Source organism: Rhinolophus sinicus, chromosome 1, assembly GCF_057876585.1.
Source record: "Rhinolophus sinicus isolate RSI-liver-muscle chromosome 1, RSI-T2T, whole genome shotgun sequence".
NCBI lineage: Eukaryota > Metazoa > Chordata > Mammalia > Chiroptera > Rhinolophidae > Rhinolophus > Rhinolophus sinicus.
The window spans coordinates 8,999,493-9,022,523 of NC_142501.1; the positions used below are offsets into that span (position 1 = coordinate 8,999,493).

General features: G+C 36.7%; 1 protein-coding gene across 7 annotated transcripts in view; it reads left to right on the forward strand.

Annotated features, from left to right (window-relative positions):
- MRTFA (myocardin related transcription factor A) overlaps window positions 1-23,031 on the forward strand; it is a 176,782-nt gene that overhangs the window by 56,257 nt on the left and 97,494 nt on the right. For all 7 annotated transcript variants that reach the window (XM_074326439.2, XM_074326440.2, XM_074326441.2 and 4 more), the window contains one exon: window positions 6,316-6,577. The gene's annotated coding sequence lies outside the window, so the exon portion shown is untranslated. The remainder of the gene's footprint in view (window positions 1-6,315; window positions 6,578-23,031) is intronic.

Consider the following 23,031-nt stretch of genomic DNA (forward strand, 5'->3'; position numbering starts at 1 on the left):
AGGAACTTGTTTTATACTGTATTATCCCAAGTATCCAGAACAGTATCTGGTAATGTAGTAGCTACTTAATAGATATTTACTGAAAGAATGAAAAATAAGTGAATCCTGTCAATCCTACCCATTTTTATGACTTCTCAAATATTAATGTTACCTCTCTCAGGAAGCTTTTTCTGATCTTTGTGTATTTCTGTTTAATCATAAATATCTATCTGTGATAGAACCATCTTCTCTTTTTTTCCTGAATCAGTGCTGACCTTGATTATATATATGCTGTGTGATTGCTGTGAGGTTAGTATAGTCAATAAATTAAAAAAATATTTATTGAGTTCCCATTCTGTCAAGTATTGTATCTAGGTACTTGAGTCAAAAAAAAAAAAAAAAAAATAGAACGGAATTCCTTTCCGCAGTGAACTTGGTTTTGTATGATTTTTAAGGTGAAAGAGGCCTTTTCTTTGGCATTTTTAGAAGTCCGAGTAATTTTTGAGACACATGACCCTGATGGGCATGGTAGTGACAGAATTAAGGGTAGCTTGTTAGCCAAGACGTGATATTTTCCATACCTTCTACTGTAGGACCTGGGCAATACCTAGTACATACGTAGTAAGCTGTCAGAAATAGTGCTTGTTCTCAAATGCCTTCGTGTCTAATTTTATATAAATGTCTGCTTAGACAGGAAGAGTTTTAAATATTTTGGCTAATGTACTATATTGAAGATAAATTGAGGAAAATAAAAGTAAAAATCTGCCCAACTAAAAGAAAGTTCATTAATTGATTAACAGTTTTTATACAGAAACTTTTTTTTCCCAGAAGAATCATTTAATTTGGTTGCATGAAACTCACTCTTTGTCATGGGGCATAATGAAGAATCTTGCTAGTATACACTTTTTTAGAGTTATCAGCTGTCTGCCTGAGCTCTTCCATTTCTTTAACACATTTTGTGCTGTTGCTTCTAGTTACATATGTCACTCGGCACCAGCAGAAGGCATGCAGCCCCAAAAGGGGGTGGGGTAGAGAAAAGATGAGGTGGGATCAGGCCAGCGAGCGAGGGAGACAGATGGGTTGTGGGAGATGAGCCTGCCCCGTGTCGTTTTTGTTCTGGCTGCTACTGATCATATGTGAATCAGCAGGAAAGAAATTGGAGTTGGTGATCCTGTGATGAAAAAGAGTTTGATCTTGGACGCGGTAGAATTATAAGTTTACAGAACTAAAACATGATGCATATTTTTTCTTTTGGTTATTTTAATTATTCTTCCTTTGAGACATTTAAGAAAGTATTTTGTTTGAGATACAACTTCTTCATTTTTCTAAATAATATGATGCATATAATGGGAGATAAATATTACTCCTTTAGGTTTTCTTTTTGGTGCAAGTTTTATTGTAAGTAAAATTTTAGGACTCTCCAGGAATTGGTAGAGACGTAATCCGTGATGGCTGTGCCTCAACATTTTTGGATCTTGTCTCTAGATCATCAGAGTTTAGTAGGACTTTCTCCTGTCAGTGGTTTAAAAATGAGTAGAACGTAATGTGTTTGCTAGAGAAATCTTCCCAATGTATATGTTTTATGCTAAATATTTTCTTTTGTCAGTGCTTGTACTTGACTTTTGTTTGACTTATTTTCTAAGGTTAAAATAAAGGAAACCTTGTTTTATATCTTGCCAAGTCTTCACTTTGTTCTATGGAAGAATCTTATTTTTTTTAAAAAACATTATAAGAATGTTATCCAACATACACAAACATAGAGAGAATAATAGTATAATGAATCTTTATATGACCATTATACTATTATAATATAACTATCAGCTTCAACAGTTATCAGCAGTTATGCCCAGCTTATTTCATCCCCCCCCCCAAATTTTTATGGATGGATTGTATTGTAATACAGTTTAATATTAGCATTTTTAAAGGATATATCCTGAAACTTTTGAAACCTCTAAATTACCAAATACCACCATAGCATATAATTTACCCAATAAAAACACGTGAAAAAGTATATATATAAAAATTTTAAGTGACTTCTTCAGCCCTTAATGATCCTATAAACATGGAACTCAATCCGTTACTAAGCTATTAAGATAAATTCGGAATGGAACACTCACTAAAATAGTTTTTCAAATTGCTTTTTCTTTTGTTCCAGGCAGTGGCAGGCATAAGCATGATCCAAGTCACTTCAGAATTTGATACGCCTTTCTTTAATCTATTAAAAATATATGTGTTCTGAGAAACATTACTTTTAAATTTCTTCATTATCTCTTCATGCCTAGCACTAAGCTTGGGTTGCCTTTCTTTTGGGGGCCATTTCCCATAGTTTCTTTTTAAAAACAATCATTTTCTAGAAGTACTGGTTATGTTCATAAAAGTACCTGCTAGGATTACAGACTCTGCAGTTTAACTTCATGCTTCGTCAGAAAAATCATGGTACCATGTGACCGATCTTTATTGTCTCTTTGGGAATAGTAACACATGTGAATGTCACATCTCTGGATCTCAGCGATAATAATAATAATGTAATTCAAAGAAGGAAAAAGGTATGTTCTGAATTAGTGAAAAGTAAATTTAAAAATATTTTAAAGAATAGATAACTTATTATTTCAAGCTAAAAGAATAATATGAATTAGCTTAGTAAATTATTTTTTAAGGAGAGCTCTTGCAAGGCTAGTTTTAAATTATTGTGGTAAAAAACATACAATGTTTAAATTTGCCATCTCAACCATTTTAAAGTATACAGCTCAGTAGTGTTAAGTATATTCACATTATTGTACAACAGAGCTCTAGAACTTTTTTATCTTGCAACATTGAAACTCTACCCAGTAAACACTATTTCCAGGCCATTTTTAATGAAAAAAAATTCATTTGAAATGACAACTGGTCATTTACATATTAATATTGAATGTGTTAGTCTCTTGTAATCATGTAGAGAATGAATCATGAGGCAGTATTTTAGTTTTTCCTCTTAATCTGGTAAACACTATAAAATTGCTGGTATTCTTTTATCCCCCCCCACCCCCGCAAATAGCATAAAATTTTACTTAATCTTAGTTTGAGTTATACTATCACAGATATCAGTTAAGTCTAAAATAATGGGTTTTTGCTGTTTGGTTAAGAACTTTTTATATGAAACTATGATTCTATCCCAACAGTTTAACTAGAGTACTTAAATGGAGTGAGGTTTGTTGGTTCCTTTTCTTGACGTCCAAACATTATGCTTAGTGTTTCTGGATCTTTCATGCAGTATTCCTTGTATCACTCAGATTTTCCTTAAGATCTGCCCGTCTTGGGTCCCACATTAACTTTAGGTATCTTTCATTTGCTTCTATCTTTGTTCAGACAAATATTTATTGAGTGCCATTTAATGTGCAAACACTATTTGCAGGGTCTGTCTACTGAATAGTTGTTACTATCTCGGTGAAATTTCTCAGTTTTCTAATAAGAGGCGTGAACTCATATAACCCATGATTTAATAACTGTTTTTCCCCAGATTTATTGAGATATAATTGACATACAGCAGTGTGTAAGTTTAAGGAGTATAGCATAAGGACTTGACATACAGATACTATGAAATGATTACCACAGTAAATTTAGTTAACATCCATCATCTCATATAGATACAAAAGAAAAGTTTGTTTTTTCTTGTGATGAGGACTCCTAGATTTACTCTCTTAACAACTTTCAAATATACAGCAGTGTTAGCTGTAGTCACCACGCTGTACATCACATCCCCAGGTCTTATTTGTCTTACCGCTGGGACCTTTTGACCACCTTCATCCAGTTTCCCCTGTCTTTACCCTTCACCTCCACCTCAGGTAACCACCAATCTGATCTCTTTTCTATGAGTTTAGGTTTTGTTTTGTTTTTTTGGTTTTTTTTAGACGTTTGTTTTTAGATTCCACATCTAAGTGAGATAGTACAGTATTTGTCTTTCTCTGTCATACTTACTTCACTTAGCATACTGACCTCAAGGTCCATCCATGTTGTTGCAAATGGCAGGATTTCCTCCTTTTTTATGGCTGAATAATATTTTATTGTATATTAACAACTGTTAATTGAAAACCTATTACTGTATGTGAAGCCACTGTGAGAAGGTCATAGGTCTGAACTTTTTATTTATTTATTTATTTATTTTTATTTTATTGGGGAAGGGGAACAGGACTTTATTGGAGAAAAGCGTGTACTTCCAGGCCTTTTTTCCAAATCAAGTTGTTGTCCTTTCAATCTTAGTTGTGGAGGGTGCCGTTCAGCTTCAAGTTGTCCTTTCAGTCTTAGTTGTAGAGGGCGCAACTCAGCTCCATGTCCAGTTGCCATTTTCTAGTTGCAGGGGGCACTGTCCACCATCCCTTGCGGGAGTCGAGGAATCGAACTGGCAACCTTGTGGTTGAGAACGCACTGACCCATGTGGGAATCGAACTGGCAGCCTTCGGAGTTAGGAGCACGGAGCTCTAACCCCCTGAGCCACCGGGCCGGCCCATAGGTCTGAACTTTTAAAACTGCCCTCCTCCTACAGTTCACTTAAAAGTTTTTGTTGTTGTTTGTTTTTTTAAAAACTACATGTCTTAGTGCCATCATCCATGGGCAGGTGTGTGTGCACATAATGTATCAGCGTCGGGAAGGGTACTGAGCACTGCTGTCTTAAGGAGTGTAGCGCTCAAAGGATCCTTGAATATCATAAAGTTGAATCTTTTTAGTCTGAAAAGGCTGCTCTTAAGGAAAGCAAACAGGCTCTGTCAGGGTCAATGGCAAATAATACTGAGCCAGATGGATTAATCATGTTTAACAGTTTTGTGTGTGTTTTTTTTTCCCCCTACACACACAGACATGGCTTAAACGATGGTAAGTTATAGGTGAGATAGGAAAAAATTATTTGAAGGTTAGATTCTGGATTTCCTTAGTAGGTATTTGTTTTGTAATTCCTAAAATGGTTCAAACCCTTAAAAAATCCTTTTCCCAATGTTTGCCTGTACCGCCTCATAGAATATTGAGTTCCTAATTTTTTTTTCTTTTGAAGTTGCCTCACTCAAGTCTTCTTCATGCCTTTTTTGAGCAGAGAGTCCTTTTTAGTATCTTAGTCTTTTTAATGTCACCCCTGTCTTAATTGCTCTTAACAGGATATTTTCCTATTCATTTTACATTTTCTGAGGTATATCGAGCAGAACTACGACCGGGTTTGGGCACGCTATAGCCTTACATGAAGGTAGAACATGATGGTTTTTTCAGTTTTCAGTGCCTTTCTTCATTTCATGGCTTTCCAATATTTTGTTGGTTTCTTCATGTGAAGCAAACTAGACTAAAGACCTCACTAAAAGTCTGCAGGGAACTAACTCCTACGTCCCCTTTCTAGATTAAGAACAATAGTCTTTTCATTATAAATGCAACGTACATTTCATTACAAAAGCATATAAATGTTTTACAGAAAATTTGGAAACTAAAAGTGAAAAAATAGTTTCATAGTCTAATCGAACAAAACCTTTTTTGTGTTTTGGTATACTTCCTTATAATCTTTTTATCTCTGTATAATATTTTTATATATGAGTATGTATTTTGTATCCTACTTCTCTTAAACTTAACTTTAGAAAAACATTTTCCACATTTTAAATGCTTCATAAAAAATATTCTTAATAACTGCATAGGATTTGGTGAATGAATATATTAATTCACTTAACCATTATTTCCCATGTTATTGAAGAGACTTTCATATTGTATGTATTTTGTCATTTTTTAAAGATCTTTTTCTTTCTCCTGTTGCTAGGTGTTTTGTTTTTAATATCCTATTCCTGAGTACTATGATTAAATATTCATGGAGGTTAAAGTATTTGGGTTAATACCCATCATCAAACAGACATCTCTCTATTTCGTTATGGAATCTAATGGCTTGTGAATTGTTTTCTTTAAGAAATTTTCTCTCCCAGATTGTTTTGGTATAATATGATTCTTTAATACCTTGTGCATACTCATTAAGTGTTATGTCTGAAGATTCTTTCCCTTAGTAGTTGGAAGCTAACATAGCTCTCACAGCTATTTCTCCTTGGCCACTATGTCCTTCTATCTCATTGTATGTGTGTGTGCGCTGCTTTTATTTCAAATGTTATGTTGTCCTCCTGAGTGATATAGTTGAGGACAGTATCTGACTGGCAATCTCCTAACACTCTGTGAGTATAGTGGATACTAATTTAATAATGATGGTACCTTGCTTTTTAAAAAGTTTTCAAGAATAATAGTAGCTTGCCAGTAACATAATTTATAATATTAGTATTCAGCATATACTCAGTGGAATAGTCTCTTCACAGTGACCTCTAAAGTTTTTGTTTCTCCTTCCATTTCCAGGTTGCCATCACGAAAGCCAAGGTGGATTTCTCCAGTGTCGTGTGCCTGCCCCCTTCCGTCATTGCTGTGAATGGGCTGGACGGAGGAGGGGCTGGCGAAAATGATGACGAGCCGGTGCTGGTGTCCCTGTCTGCGGCACCCAGCCCGCAGAGTGAAGCTGTTGCCAACGAACTGCAGGAGCTGTCCTTGCAGCCCGAGCTGACCCTGGGCCTCCACCCCGGCAGGAACCCCAACTTGCCTCCACTCAGTGAACGGAAAAATGGTGAGCAGATGCGGGATGATTGCACTGCCTGGTTTGGAGCACGGTCTTCATATAGATCCTTACCTTATTTCATGTCTCTTGAAAGTTTCTTATAATCTTACTATTTCTTGTAAAATAGACAAATAGTAAGTTTAGGTGATCATTGTAAACTCAGCGTTTTCTGCCTGGGGTATTATAATTACTTTCTAATTTGTCTTCCTATTTTTCTGCTTCTCCTTCTATAAATTCTTTAATTCAGCAAATATTTATTGAGTATCAGTGTATTATAAACTGTGCTAAGATTAGGAAGTAAATGGTGACCAAGCTTCTCTCATTAGGAAACTTACCCTATCCTACACTTTGTCAGAGTAATCATCGAGAACGCCCTAGCGTAATACTTTTCAGCACCTGCCCTATGGGTGAAAACAAAAACAAAATAAACTTTTGGACCGATGTACAGGCTTTGTAGGACTTGATCTCCTTCTGTTTCTTTAGCTTCTTCTCTTACCATTCCCTCATTCCTAGTCTTTGCTCCAGCCTATTAACTGTTTTTAGTACTACTTGTAAACCATGCACGCGTCTAACTTTTGTTATTTTAAAAACATTTATAATTTGTTATGAAATATTTAAGATTTCAATAAAGTTATAAAGAATAATAGAGCAAATACTTTTCTGAACTCACATACCACCTGACTTACGTACTGTCTATGGATCTCCACCCATCCCCAGAGATAACTAGTGCCCTAAATTTGGTATTTCATTGCCAAGTATTTCTGTATTTTTTTATTTATTAAATTTATTGGGGTGACATTGGTTAGTAAAATTATATAGGTTTCAAGAGTATATTTCTGTAATACATCATCTGTATATTGCACTGCGTGTTCACCACCCAGGCAGTTCTCCTTCCATCAGCATATATTTGACCCCCTTTTCCCTCTTCTGCCCTCTTACCCTCTGGTAACCACTTACCCTCTGGTAACCACTAAACTGTTGTCTGTGTCTATGAGTTTTTGTTTCTTTGTCTTGTTCCTTTGTTGCCTTCAGTTTTATGTCCCACATATGAATGAAGTCATATGGGTCTCGACTTTTTCTGTCTGACTTATTTCACTTAGCATAATAATCTCAAGATCCATCCATGTTGTCACAAATGGCAGTATTTCATCTTATTTTAGTATTCCATTGTGTATTTATAGCATATCTTCTTCATCTAATCATCTATCAAAGGACACTTTGGTTGTTTCCATGTCTTGGCCACTGTAAATAATGCTGCAGTGAACATTGGGGTACATAGATCTTTACAGATAAATGTTCTCAGATTTCTTGGGTAGATACCCAGGAGAGGTATTAGTGGGTAATATGGTAATTCTATTCTTAATTTTTTGAGGAACCTCCATACTAGTTTCCATAGCGGCTATACCAATTTACATTCCCACCAAAAGTGTATGAGGGTTCCTTTTTCTCCACAGCCTCTCCAACACTTGCTAATTGTCTTGTTGATGATAGCCATTCTAACAGGTGTGAGGTGATATCTCATGGTGTTTTTGATTTGCATTTCCCTAAGAGCTAGTGAAGTTGAGCATTTTTCATTTATCTGTTATTGTCAAGTATTTCTGTATTTTTACATATGAATATATTCCTAAGCAATATATAATGTTTCTTATTTTTAAGTCCTCATGTATATTATTATAAAATAGAGAACCGTATTTATGTATTCTTCAACTTGTTTATTCGATATTTGTTTTCCCTGTGAGTTATTAAAGATTGCCTATATTTCATTTAATCTAATCTGTGAATTACCATTTAATGAATAGTCCTACTTTTCCCGACTGATCTTTAATGCCAGCCTTACTCTGTTTCTCTGTGTGTTGGAATTTTGAGGCTTTCTGTCCTGTTCATTGGTCTCTCTCTGTTCATCTGTGTCACACTGCATCATCGTACCGTAGGTACTATTGCTTAATAATCGTCTTGCTATCTGTTAGCATGGGTCACTCCTTGCCTTTTTCTTCTTCAAACTGGTTTTGGCTTTTCTTGCCATTTTAATTTTTCATAATTTTTGAATCAGTTTATAAGGTTCTGCAAAAAAACAAACAGAAACCCATTGGGATTCTTTTTCCTCCAACATTTTATTACAAAAAATTTCAAACATATGAAAAAGTAGAAAGACTTTTACAATGAACCCCTTTTATGCTCACTTCTTAGATTCTACTATTAACATTTTATACGTAATACTTGCTTTATAATATATCCGTCCATCCATACGTTTGTCTATCCATCAATCCATCTTATTTTTTGGAAGCATTTCAAAGTAACTTGCAGACACCAGTACACTTCCATTGTATCGAAGTATAACAATAATACAGAATAACACACAAACTGTAAGCTTCCTGGTGGTTGAGTTATCACAGAGTGAACACATCTGTGTGTAATTACTACTTAGCGAAGAAATAAAATATTACCAGCACCCCACAGCCCCGCCTTGTGCTTCTAGCCAATCAATACTCTCTCTTCCTGCTCAAAGGAAACTACCATCCTGACTTTTAATAACCATGGGTTAGTTTTGTTTCTAAACTTTATATAAAGGTAATTATGCTGCATGTATTCCGTTGGTGGTTTCTTTTATGTGTTTGAAATCCTTTGTGTTGGATTGTATGTGGCTGTAGTTTATTTTCATTGCTGTATAATCAACCCATTTTATGAATATACTGCAGTTTGTCCATTTTACTTTTGATGGATATTTGGGAGGTTTTAGTTTGGGGCAATAATGAATCATACTGTTATGAAATTCTTGCACATGTCGTTTGGTATACTTGTTGGGATTTTGATTTGAAATATATCATTTATAGGTTAATAGAGAGAATATGCATTTAAATATCAGGTCTTCCTGTCCATTAATTTTCTCTCTTCAATTAAATAGGTTTCCTTTAATGTCTTTCCATAAAGTTTTGTAATTTTCTCCATAAAGGTCATGCAAATATTTTATTAAGCTTCTTCTTGTTGTCTTTTTTTTGCGGGGGGTAGACATTATAAGAGGTATATGTTTCTAAAATATTTTTTGACTGTTTGCTGCTGAGGGATCGAAATACCAAACCTTTTCAAAACTCCTGTGGCTTTTCTACATCTCTGCCAACTCCTTGGTATAGACCCTCACCCCTACGTCCTTTCTTGCTAACTCATATTCAGGCCTCACGCCCTTTGAGAAGCCTGTCTTAACTCTTACCAGTGTTAGGTGTTCCACTTGTGGTTTGCCCAACGCCCTTTATCATCATTCTTTATCACCCTATATTTTAATTGGAATTCTCCACTCAGCAACATGAGTGAACCTTTGGAAATGGAAATCAGACTTTGTTACACTCCTCTCAGAACCCTTCATTGTCTTCCTATGAGGCCTTCGATGAAATCATTATTCTTACATGACGTGGCCCTGGTATCCATGCTGACCTTCTTGATTTCTTGCCTCTGTCCCCTAGCTCAGTCTGCTCTGGCTCCAGCCACACTGACTTTCTTGCTGTTTCTTGAACATGCCAAGTATGTTCCTGTCCCAGAGCCTTGGTATTTGCTGTGCCTTCACTGAGGAAGTTCCTGCACAACTGTCTTCCTCAGGGAGGCCCTCCCTGCCTGCTTTATCTAAAATAGCATCTCCCATTACGCTCCATCCTTTGTTTTTCTTAGAAGGTGTTATTATTATTGTGTGGTGTGTGTGTGGTGTGTATGTGTTTATTGTCTATATTCCCCACTTTGATAGTACGTTTCATAAAGCCAGAAGCTTTACTTTGTTCACGGGTGTATATCCAACCCTGGCTCATAGTGGGCACGTAATAAATATTTGGTATTTGTGGAATGAATAAATGAATGGTTTACTTGTTTGTCCCACTAGAGGCAAGAACTGTTTTTACATCTTTAGTTGAAAAAGTAATGGAAACTGAAGCAGTTTTTATTTTGGGAAATAGTAGACACTCAAGCAGTTTTTTTGTGTGTGTCCTTTTTTCATTTCTAATTTCTACTTTTTTCCCCAAATGGCAGAGAATTCAGCTTATTTGTATGTTAAGGGGGAAAAGTCCAGAGGCAAAAGCTGAAGAGAGAAAAAGAGAAAGGATAACTGATGGAACAAGGTTCCTGTGGTGATGGAACAGGATGGGATCCAAAGGTATTGGCTTTGTCTTGCGCAGAGTAAGGACCAGCATTCCTCTGGGATAGGCGGAATGACAGTGAAGGTGGTGACAGACAGCAAACAACAAACCTCATATCTTGGGCAGGAAGTGGAGAAAATTGGTGTCGACAGCTGTGATGGTCTCAGTGGAGTAGAAGGCAGCTGTTGCTGTTAGGGCAGAGGTGTTGGTCTATCTTCAGACTTCCTCTCTCAACTCGGGCATATAAATCAACTGAATCTTTTCCCATTTTGAAAAACAACTCTGTAACCTTCTCTTTGTAGTCAAGCTCCTGAAAAGAGTAGTTTACAGTGACTGTCTCTACTTTCCCACATTCTAGAGACTTCTCTGCATTCTGGCTTCTGCCCCTGCCTCTCTTCAGAAACTCATTGCTAAAGTCATTAGTGTTTTGTTTTTTTTTTTGGCTGTACATCAGATAAGCACGTTTTATCCTGTTTAACCCTTCTGCAGCATTTGACATGGTTGGCCACTCCCTCCGACCTGAAACTTTTCTTCTACTGACATCTGTGACATTACTCTTTCCTGGCTTTTTAAACTCTACCTTTCCAGCCACTGTCTCTTCTGCTCAGACCTTTTGCTAGCTTTCTCTGCCTACCTCTTAAATGTTGTTACTCTCCAGTGCTCAACCCTAGGGCTTCTTTAGTTGTTACTCAATATCTTTACCTTGAATGATTTCCCCCAGAACTTTGGCTTCTAACCACCATCCTATGCTGTTGATTTCTGTATTCTGTCTCCAGGCCAAGTCTTTCCCTGAGCTCCAGACTCATATGCTTGGCTGTCTGTTGAACACCTCCACTGGATGTGCCAAAGACTCAGTATGCTTTGAGTTAAACTCATCTTACCTGAAGTTCCTGCTGAATTCTCCATTGTAGGAATTGGCACCACCCTCCATCCAGATGTTCAAACCAGAGGGTTTTTTTGTTTTCTTCCTAAATAAAAACTTCAAAAGTTTCATTTTTTATATAATCAAGTAAAGTATAGGAAAAAAGAAAATAAAAATTTCCTTATAATTAACAGTTCAGTGATGGCCAGTGCCAGCAGTTAATATATATTCTGTGTTTGTTCACTTGTATACACATATAATCTGTATAAATTATTTTCATGTAATATTATGAGATTTTCCTATATCATTCAACAGTCTTAGAAAACATTTTTCTCTGCTTGGTGTTTGAGTTGGGTATATAGGATATTTACCTAGGCTCCTATTATGAGACCCTTACATTGTTTTTATTTTTTTATGTTATAAATAGTACTGTGGTAAACATCTTGGTATATAAACTTGGTGCAGATAACTGTGGGACAGACTCCCAGAAGAGATGAAAAGATATGGACGTAAAGAACATTTTCCCCTTCTGATTGCAAAAGTAACATGTTTAGGTATTGTCAACCAATGGTTGTTGGCGTCAATTCAACACCAACAGGAATCCCCAATTTGGGGTGCGGTGATGAAGAAAACTATTTGGTGCAAACAGCACAGCGGTGAGAACAGCGTGGCTTTGGAACAGCTCAATAGTGTATAGCTCAATTATGAAGCAGCATGGCTGTGAGGGATCCATGGGGCCAGGGCGCTCTCTGGCTAGATAGCTCTGTTTTGCTCTGGTCCGGTGCGCTCCAGTCTGATCTCTGGCAAGACATTTTCAGTATTTCATCTTTGGTGTTTCAACTCCACCTGGGGAAATGCAGTCTTCAGTTTTTGGTGGAAAGGAAAAGTGCACTCTCTGAGCCAAAAGGGAGCTGACTTTTATAGACAGAAGTCCCACCTCTGGTCCCTGATTGGTCCATCAGGCATTGTCCAAAATTGCGCAGTTTGATTGGTCCAAAAGGCATTGTCCTCATTGGTCAAAATCGAGCCACTCTGATTGGTCAGTGAAGATGCTGATTGGTATATAGCTGCACAGCTCTGATTGGACAGGGAAATACTCAATCCTATTGGTTGAAATACTATTCCAGTAACTCCATCATCTGGCTCAGATGGCAGGAACACAGTGCAGGTAGGCAGTTCAGTGCTGGCGGCAGACAACTTAGTGCAGGCTTCTCCCTGAAGTGTGATTTGCCTGAAAGGTCCCTGTGTAGAAATGGGTGCTATGCTCTGTTGTTGTTTTTTTAAAATTTGAGCCCAATTATCCAACAGGTGCCCTTCTTAGTAGGTATCTTCTTTCTCAGGGTCCACACTATAAAGTTTAAAAAAATTTTAAGTTAGTATTTCCAAATTGTCCTCCAGAAAGATTATAACTTGCTGTTTTTGGAAGTAAATTTTTATTCCGTCTCTTGTCTACCCCCTCATCTTTCTTCCCAGTTATTGGTCACCAAATTTTATAGACTGTGCAATGTTCATGTCTTCTGAATTTATTCTTTTCTTACCATCTTTTCAGTTGCCACTTAGTTCAGACTCTTAATAATGTCTAACTTGGATTATTGCAATGGCCTTCTGACTGATCTTGCCTTGTTTCTAATCTTGTCCCTATGACCACTGGGATGATCTTTCTAAACCATAAATGAAGTTACTGTTCTACTGCTTGAATTGCTTAGTGACTCCCCATGTCCTCCAGGGTAAAGCTTATGGTCTTCAGCATGGCAAACCAGGTCCTTCAAAGCCAGCTTCTGCCCTCCTGCTCGTCTTTTCCCACTCACACTAAATGATTTGGGATTTCCCATAAGAGACACAGTTTCACCTCTCAGTTCTTCGTGCCCTGTTTCTTTGTTCCTGGAATGGCTGTCCTCTTCTGGCTGACGTTTCTAAGTTGTAGTAAAGAATCAGGAGAAGGTACTGCTTCTTTCAGGACTTCTTCCTCTGACTTCAAACTTAGGTTAGGGATTTGCTCCTTTAATGTTCTTCCAAAGTACCTGTGCATAATTATCTACTTATTTGTTACTATATTTGAGTAGATAAGAAGCTTTGTGAAAGCAGGGTTATGTCTCTTTTACTTATTGTGTTATTCTTAGTGCTTAGCCAGAAACTTGAATGTGCTAATGAGTCAGCTAGGGGCTCGTTCAATGTAGATTCCGATTCTGCAGAGCTGAGTGAGACCTGAGAAGCGCCATTTGTAACCAGCATTCAGGTGATGCCAATACTGTTGGTCTGAGGCTCAGACTTGGAGCAGCAAGGTTTTAGAATATAGGAAGTGTTTGCTAAATGTTTGAGCAAATGAATGAGCGAGGAAACTAGGCTACTAACTCATTGAAACATTGAATTTTTTTTTTTTTTTTTAGATTTAAGCAATTAAGAGAATGATCATTACACACACACACACGGTGCCAAAACAATGTATACACGTTTTAAGAAAGGAAAACTATATTAAAATTGTAATACTCAATATATACTGATAACAAAAGATAAACACAAGTCACATTTGACTTCTGCAATTACCAGAGGTGCTCAAAGTGGTTACCATCAGCATCCAGACACTTCTGATTATGGTGAACTACTGCTTGAGCAACGTTGACCACAGTGTCCACTTGTATACATTTTTTTGGCATCCCCAGTATATATATAATCACAGGATGTGAAGTACAGCATAGGGAATATAGTCAATGATATTGTAATAGCTATGTACAATGTCACAGGGGTCATAGACTCGGGGTTATCACTTTGTGAGGGGAATCTATGTCTAATCAGAGTGTTTTGTACATCTGAAACTAATAAAAGCAAAAGGAAAAAATCTAATAAAAACAAACAAAAGAAAAAGAAAGTGATTATTAACTCTGTCACTGGACAGAAAAAAAACAAACTTGTTCAATTCAGGGTTTAGATTATTTGGAAGAAAGACTTTCTGAGTCCATCCCTGTAGAGGTGAAGTGTTTGGTGGAGTAATTCTTTATTCTCTTAATTAGAATAAAACATTTAGAGTACAAGTTTTAACTATTTTCTTAAGTTGAAGAACAATAAATTTGTGATTTATATATAAAGCTAGTGTATGAAATGTCTGTTCTGGTTGAATGACACCTGAATGGAGGAGCCAAACCCCCATTTGGCGTCCCTCATGCACCTCAGCTCTCAAAAGAGCACAAGTTGAAAGCTGCTGATCTAGATCATCTATCTACTTTAGTTTGAGCTGTGTTGGAGCCAACCTTTTCAGTTGCTGGAATGGTTTCCTGACTGCCAGGAGCCCCAAATTGATTAATTGTGATCATGCTTAAAAGGGAATATGGATACTTGAAACTGACAAACGTAATGGTATATACAACATAATTATCATTTTTGGCAGGAGAAAAGATACCCAAGAAAATGAAATTGTGTTCAACTTTAGAAAGGAAATGATGGTGAAATACTGATGTTAGAACAGTGCTAAAGGGAAGGAGAGAGGCTTAATAAAAGAATACGAGGTGTGCTCAAACAATACCGTGAATATTTAAATGAAAAAAATTTATTACAGTAAAAGACATCTTGCCATTAATCCCCCTCAAAATACTCCCCCTTGCTTGTGCACACCTATCCCATCATTCTTGCCACTTTCTGAAGCAGTTCTGGAAGTCCTCTTTCGTGAGTGTCTTTAGTTGTGCTGTCATGGCTGCCTCAATGTCCTGAATCATTTTGACTTTGAGAAAGATCCAGAAGTCACACTGTGCCAGATCCAGTGAATAAAGTGCATGAGGACACACTATAATGTTTTTATTCAACAAATTGCCGTATATCAGAAGTGATGTGTGACGTGGAGTGTTATCAGTATGAAGGATGATTTATGGCACACTTTAAAACGCCTCTCAACTGTAGCTCACACCCGACTGCACCAAACAAGTTGAAACTTGTCACACACTGTTACTAAGGTTTGATGCGCCACTTCCCGTATTGAAGATCCCTATGTTTCCATTGAATGGCACTCGGCAGCATCATTCATTATATTTTGTGATCACAACGGAAAGGCTCCGTATCACGCATTGCTTCTGGTATGGCAATTTTTGTGTCATCCAGTTTATTCACTGGTCTGGCACTGTGTGACTTCTGGCTCTTCCCCAAAGTCAAAATTACTGTGAAAGGTAAACATTTTGAATCTATTCAGGACATAGAGGCAGCCACGACAGCACAACTAAAGACACTCACAAAAGAGGACTTCCAGAACTGCTTCAGAAAGTGGCAAGAGCTATAGGATGTGTGTGTTTGAAGCGAGGAGGATTAATGGCAATGTGTCTTTTACTGTAATAATTAAAAAAAAAATTTTTTTTATTGGGGAATGTTGGGGAACAGTGTGTTTTTCCAGGGCCCATCAGCTCCAAGTCAAGTCATTGTCTTTTAATCTAGTTGTGGAGGGCGCAGCTCAGCTCCAAGTCCAGTTTTTGTTTTCAATCTTTAGTTGCAGGGGGGCACAGCCCACCATCCCATGCGGGAATTGAACCGGCAACCTTGTTGTTGAGAGCTTGCACTCTAACCAACTGAGCAATCCGGCCGCCCAATAATTGTTTTAAAATTTTAAGCATTCACCATATTTGTTGATCACACCCTGTAATCTAAAAAGTTTGATGACTACTGAAAATATTGTTTATATAGTAGAATGTATACCAGTGACCAGAAATACTAATTGCTTAGCAAAAATCACTTAAAAGTAACTGTCAAAATCAGATTCTGTTATAGAGAAGATAGGAAATGTTGATTAAGTTAAGAGAACTAGAAAGTTGCAGAGTAGCTGTTTCCCTGGTCAAACATGCTTATTGTTTTCTTTTTTATCCCATCCAGTAGCATCAGGTGAATGTCTGGACAGGCAGTATTGTTAGTGTGTAGTTGCAGGGCTTTCCTGGCCATAATTGGGTCTTCTATTTGTGTACCTTAATGGTGCTGCTTCTGTCAAAAGGGGAAAGAGTCTAGAAAATTATTATTGTATTTTACACTCGATCTTCTTTGAATGTTTTTTTTTGTAGGGAGGTAAAGGTAAGAGCAGAAATGGAAAATCCCTGAGAGGATTATGAAATTGGAAATTGTGGAGTTTAGAGCAGAATGAATTCTGGAATCAGAGGAGGTGCTTTTTTATGGATGGTGTACTGTGTGTTGAAAGGATGGAGTGAGGAATGTACTTCTCAAATCTGTTTCATGTAGAAGCTTATATAGAAATTCAGTGAGTTAGCAAGGTTCCTGACAAGGCAGTAAAGGGCAGTCAAGATGCTGATACCTCTATTTCCTAAACAGAGGAAGTTGGAGTCCTAATGAGAGGGGCTGCCTTTGGTTAGCTCAGCATTTCCTCGTCTAATTGGAAAAAGTTGGTAGAGAAATTTTAGAGTGTGTCTTTTTTTTGTTTTTTTTTTTTTAATATTACTCCTTTGTCTTCTGCTAGATTGAACGCTTAGGTCTAAAAGATTAAATTGATCTACCTGTGCATCCTGTCCAGCCAGGGTTTGGAGAAGCCTTGGGAAAAAAACCTCTCTAATGATCTAACGCCATCATCTTTGGCTCCAGCTAAAGGAGTTCTGGCACACATTGAATGAATGTATTATAATGGAAAATTTAAGTTTCGCTTTGCTTCTTCCTTTAATAGTGCAGTGCTCTTTGGCTGTCTTTCCCTTACATATCCATTCCTTCCTCACAATAATCTGATATCTAATTAAGTATGAATGAGTTTCAGAACTGGCTGAGACTGCATAGGGTTATTTTCAGGAGCCTCAAGAATGGGGGCTGAAATATCTTTTGCTTCTTTTCCTCATTTCAAATATATTTCATTTTAGTCATCCCATAGGCTTTTGTGGGCAAGCCTGGGAATTTTGCCATAATACATATTTCATGGCATCTGTGGGAAAATGTATTCCATGTTCCAAATGCTCAAACTACAAATGAGCTTTTGGAATCTAATCCATTTATAAGTTGGGGACTTGCTTATATCCTCAGAGGTGTGCCTCTTGAAGGTTGGGAATTATAGAGTTAAGAAAAAAGTGAATAGTAATTACATGGAATGCATTACTCAGAAGGAATTGCAGACAAAAGTTAGATAAATTAATAGATGACAAGTTCGTAAAAGTTTCCAAGAGAAACCTGGCATTTGGGTTATATTCTTGACCTTTTATTTAGTTCTTGACTTTAAAATTTTTATTTCAGGACAGTCATTTGTACAATTCTGTGACCACCGTAGAAATTAGTACTCAGCAGATATTTATAAAGTGCCTGTCGTGTGAGACACCGAGGACGACATTAAAAGATGTGAAGAAGAAGTTGTACCGTAGCTACTAGTGTTGCCTCCTGCCTTCCTGTTCCTTTAATGAACAAACCATAAGCTCATTGATCAGAGCTAATCAGTAACAAATTTCTTTGTTTTTCCTTTCCACTTTAGGTACTACAAACTAAATTTGGGGCTAGTGATCTATTTATGGGGGATACTTTTTTGGGTCATGGACAGAGGTTGGATACCAGGCAACATTTTGGAAACGAATGAGGTTTACCTTTCCTCTTTGCTGCTTGGCCCCCCCTTCCTAAGCATCCCCTCGATGGCTATCCTGCACTTCTTGTGTTCTGGTTAACAAATCCTTGATTGGATATTAAAGCTGATGAGAACTTTGTATGACCTGAATTTCTGCATTTTGAAAGGGGCCTCATTATTGAGAAAGTGCCTTTCTCCAATCCGCCAGTGATTGAATAAATAAAAATTTGAAATATCACCCACAGAATAAATGAACAAACAAAACAGAAATAGATTCAGAGATACAGGGGGAAAGAAACAAAAACAAAAACTGAGGGTTGCTAGATGGCAGGGTGAGTGGGGATGGGGAAGAAGGTAAACTAGTGTTTGGGGAACAAATTAGTAGTTACAGTATTGCCATGGGGATGTGAAATACAGTTTGGAGAATATAATTAATAATGTTGTAGAGATTTTGTAGGGGGTCAGATGGGCACTTGTCTTATTAGGGAGACCACTTCAGGGATGGTGTAGATACACCTGAAGCTGAAGCTGAATAATATTGAATGTCAGCTATAATTAAATACGTGTATATATATACAGAGGGTGCCCAAAAAATGTATATACATTTTAAGAAAGGAAAAAAACTGTATTAAAATTGTAATAATACATACTGATAACAAAAGATGAATACAAGTTATGTGTATACATTTTTTTGGCAGCCTGGTATATAGTCACGGGATATGGAGTACAGCATAGGGAATAGAGTCAACGGAATTATAACAGCTATATTTGGTGTCAGAGGGGTAGTAGATTGGGGGAGAGGGGTTATCATTTTGTGAGGGGTGTAAATGTCTAACTATTACATTGTTCTGTACACCTGAAACTAAAAAGAAAAAGAAATATCACCCATAAAAAATTGCTTATATCTATACCTATAGGAACCTTCATTTCTGAATCACAGATTGTTCATGATCTAACCCATATGAATATACTTAGAGAATAGTGGGACACAATATTTGAAATTAGGTCTGCAAAGCTAAAAAAGCTTCTTATACTAATCATTCCCCTTGAAATTAGAGTGATGATATATATTTCAACATTCAAGTTGGTTTTTTTCTTTTTTTGGGGGGAGGGGGAAATAATAACATACATACAGAAAAGTACATAAATCATATGATAGTTAATAAAATAACCATAAAGCAATGAGCTGTGGAGCCACTACTCAGCCCAAGAAGAGCTCATTGTGAGCCCCAGGGAAGCCCCCAATGTTCTCCTCTCTGATCACAACTCCATCTCTTTTCCTATTCTGACTTCTTGAAAATCATTTGTTTTAGCAACTATATATCTATTCCTAAACAATATAGTTTAGTTTAAGTTTATAAGAATGGGATGGATCGTATTCTTCTTTTTCTCAACATATATGGTATTTATTAATGTATTTAGCTTTAGTTCATCCGTTTTCATTACTGTGTAGTGAATGCTGTCATGGAAAAATTATTCCATAATTATAAAAAAACTGTTGGTGAACGTTTGGGTTGTTGCAGGTTTAGGTTATCACAATGTTGCTGTGAATGTTCTTGATGTATCCAGGCGCATATACATCAGAATGGAAATTCCTATAGTGTATATAGTAATATACAGTTATTAAGTAATACTAAACTGTTTTCTGAAGTGGTTGTACCAGTTTATATACCCTCCAGCACTATATGAAAGTTCCCACTGCTCCATATCTTTGCCAACACTTGGAATTGTTAGATTTTTAATATTTACTACTATGCTGGTTACATAAAGGTATCTATGACGTTTTTGATTTTCATTACTATTTTCTAATGAGGTTAAATAGCTCATATTAGTCATTTGGATTTCTTCTTTTGTGAAGTGCCTAGTGAAATCTTTTGTCTATTTTTTCTCCTGCATTGTTCTTTTTGTTTTTGTTTTCCCCTAATAGGAGTTCCTTATATATTCGGAATACTAGTTATTGCTTAAATGTATTATAGATACCTTCTTCCACTCTGATTTGTCTTTATCATTCTCTTTATGGTATCTTTAGATTAAGAATTTCTAAATTTAGTGTAATTGATCTATGAGTATAGTTAGTGAGTTTTGTGTCTGAATTTTTTGTTTGGGGGTAAAATAAACCCCAATTTAATTATTTTTCCAAATGGATTCTCATTTATTGGAAAACACTGTTCTTTCCCCATTGATCAGCAGAGCTACCCCTATGTGTGGTGTGTTTCTGAGCTCACTGTTTGGTCTGTTTGTCTGTGCCTGTACCAGTACCTCAGTCTCAGTGATGATAACTGTAATAAGCCCTGTTCTATGGGAGAAGTCAGTCCTCCCACCTTTTTCTTTTCCAAAAGTGTCTTTCTTGGCTTATTCTTGGTTCTTTGCATTTCCGTATGAATTTTAAAATCATGTTGGGCACCTGAAACTAATATAAAATAATGTTGAATATCAACTGTAATTGAAAAATTAAAAAGGGCGGGGGAGATAATGAAGAATAAGAGGTGTAGAGTTCCAGATATAAAACAAGTAAGTCTTGGGGAATGTAATGTACACCATAGAAATAGTCAATAATATTGTGATAGCAGGTACAGTGTCAGATGGTTGCTGGGCTTATGTGGTGATAACGTCTTTAGCATAGGGAATATAATCAATAACGTGGTAATAACTGTACAGTGCCAGGTGGGTACTGCTGAATAACTATGGTGTACACCTGAAACTAATATAATGTATGTTAGCTATATTTTAATAAACATCTTTAAAAGAAAATCACTTTGGGATTTTGATTGGGATTATAGTAAATCTGCAAATCAATTTGGAAAATTAACATCTTTAGAATATTTACCGTGAATATGGTATATTTCTTCATTTATTTAGATTTTCTGTAAGGTCTCCCAGTGAGGTTTTACAATTTTCTCTGTGGTGGTCTTCCACATCTTTTATTAGATTTATTTTTAGAGATTTCATATATTTTAATGCTTTTGTAAGTGTTTAAAAAATTTCCTGTTTTTGCTGATTTCAGAGATTTTTCTGGAAGAATATACAGTTTGTATGTATCTGTTATCTGCTGAGTGGGATGGGAAAAGTTATGTAAAGAGAAATAAGAGAACGGAAGTGAAAAGGACACACTTGGTCCCCTTTCATATGTGTTTCTTCTTTGTAGGAAGTACTCATTGGTTTCCCACATATGCAACCTGTGGAAGAAAGGGCAGATAAGTAGTTCTTTTCTGTAAGGGTACACACTGTATCCTTTCATGTTTTAGTGTTGCACAGCAGGTACTAATTAACTGCTGGAAGAAGTAACAATTTTGAGTGGGCAATTTCTGATTCAAATTACAATATTTTCTTGGGGAACAGAAAGAAATTTGTTACTTGTGCTCCTCAGGAACTTTGGTTGTCAAGGATTTTCTAGATTAGGTCTCCCAGCCAATGTGAAAATGCCCAAAGCTTAAGTATGTCAATTCAGTGAATCTGTTTATAGTGTGCTTTAGAGAATTTCATAGCCTACTTCATCTCAGTACTTAAAGACAATCAATTTCCCGTTCTCAGGTATTCATTAATTGTTGTGCTCGGCCTGGAGCACAAACAGACACCAGATAGACTCTCCCTGTTTAAAAAACAAAACAAAACAAAAACCCTCCTAAAGGATTCCATCGCAGTGAAAACTGCTATTAGTATATGGTTTATTTCCCTCCAGTTTTCTTCCAAATGTGTGTTTTAAAAATAACTGAGCTAATACCTTGCTTTTTTCATTTAGCATTGTAGCTTAAGATTTTTCAGATATCATCGAAAGTTTTATAAGTAGCCTTTTTTTAAGGGTGTATATCTTTCCATTGTGTGCCATCATTTATTTAAACCCCCCACCCCCATTGGACATTTAAATCATTTTCTGTTTTTCAACTTATACTAATATTTGGATGAACACTTTTTAAAGCTTTTTCTGCATTTTGGATTATTTCCTTAGAAGTAGAAATACTGGCTTAAAGAATTTGACAATTTTAGTGTTGAAAATTTATTTGGTGATTATTAAGCACCATCTATGTGTTAGGTATTGGAGAGACAGTAAGGAAAAAGACAGATAAGGTTCTCGTTGACCTGGAACTTATACTTAGTGAAAGAAAGATTAAGCAAAGACTTTTATAAGCCAGTTCATAGTTAAAACTTTCGTAAGTGTTTTGGAGGGGAAAACACATAAAATGTTACAGCAGATTTAATACTGATGGTTCTAATTTAGGTGTGGCGCAGGGGGAGAGTTTGGTCAGGAAAGTCTTTGAGGAAGAGACATTTAAGTTGACAGCCAAAACGCAAGTAGTGGTTGGCCAAACAAAGCAAAGAGGAAATAGCATGTGTTAAGTCTAGGGGACGGGGGCAAAGGGGACAGGTAAGGATTATTGGGGGAAACTGGCACAGAAGAACTAAAAGAACATAAGTATGTCAGTGGAGAGATTGAGAGCAAGAGAGTGGTGTGAAATAAGGAAGTAGATAGGGGCCAAATCACACAGGCCTTTAGGCCTTGCGTAGAATGAGGTTCTTGAGCAGTACATTCTCCCATTCCCAAGTGACCTACCAATTTATACTTGTCAACCCTGTATGAGGGCCTGCGTGAGTCACCTATCAGCCTTGCTGGCCTCATTTGTAAAAGACTGCTAATGTGATAGATGCAATGTTTTCACTTCAGTTTGTATTTCTTTGATTACTAGTGAGGAAGAACTTTCCCCTAAATGTTTGTAGCCAGGGGGTGTTTCATTGTTTTTGACCGTTCAGTTCATTTTCTCACCTGAAAGCATTTCTAAGGTTCTTCTACAAGTTTTCTAGTAACAGACTGGGAACCACTTGTCAGGAATTTGTAGAAGAGTTTCTTACATGTCTCTGACTCTGAGTACTCTGGGTGAGGGGCTGGATTAGGTTAAGACTGGGTTTCTTTTGGCTTTGCTGTTTTATGATTCATGGGTATACAAGTCTGTGGAGTTGGGAGTTTGAAAAGAAACTGATA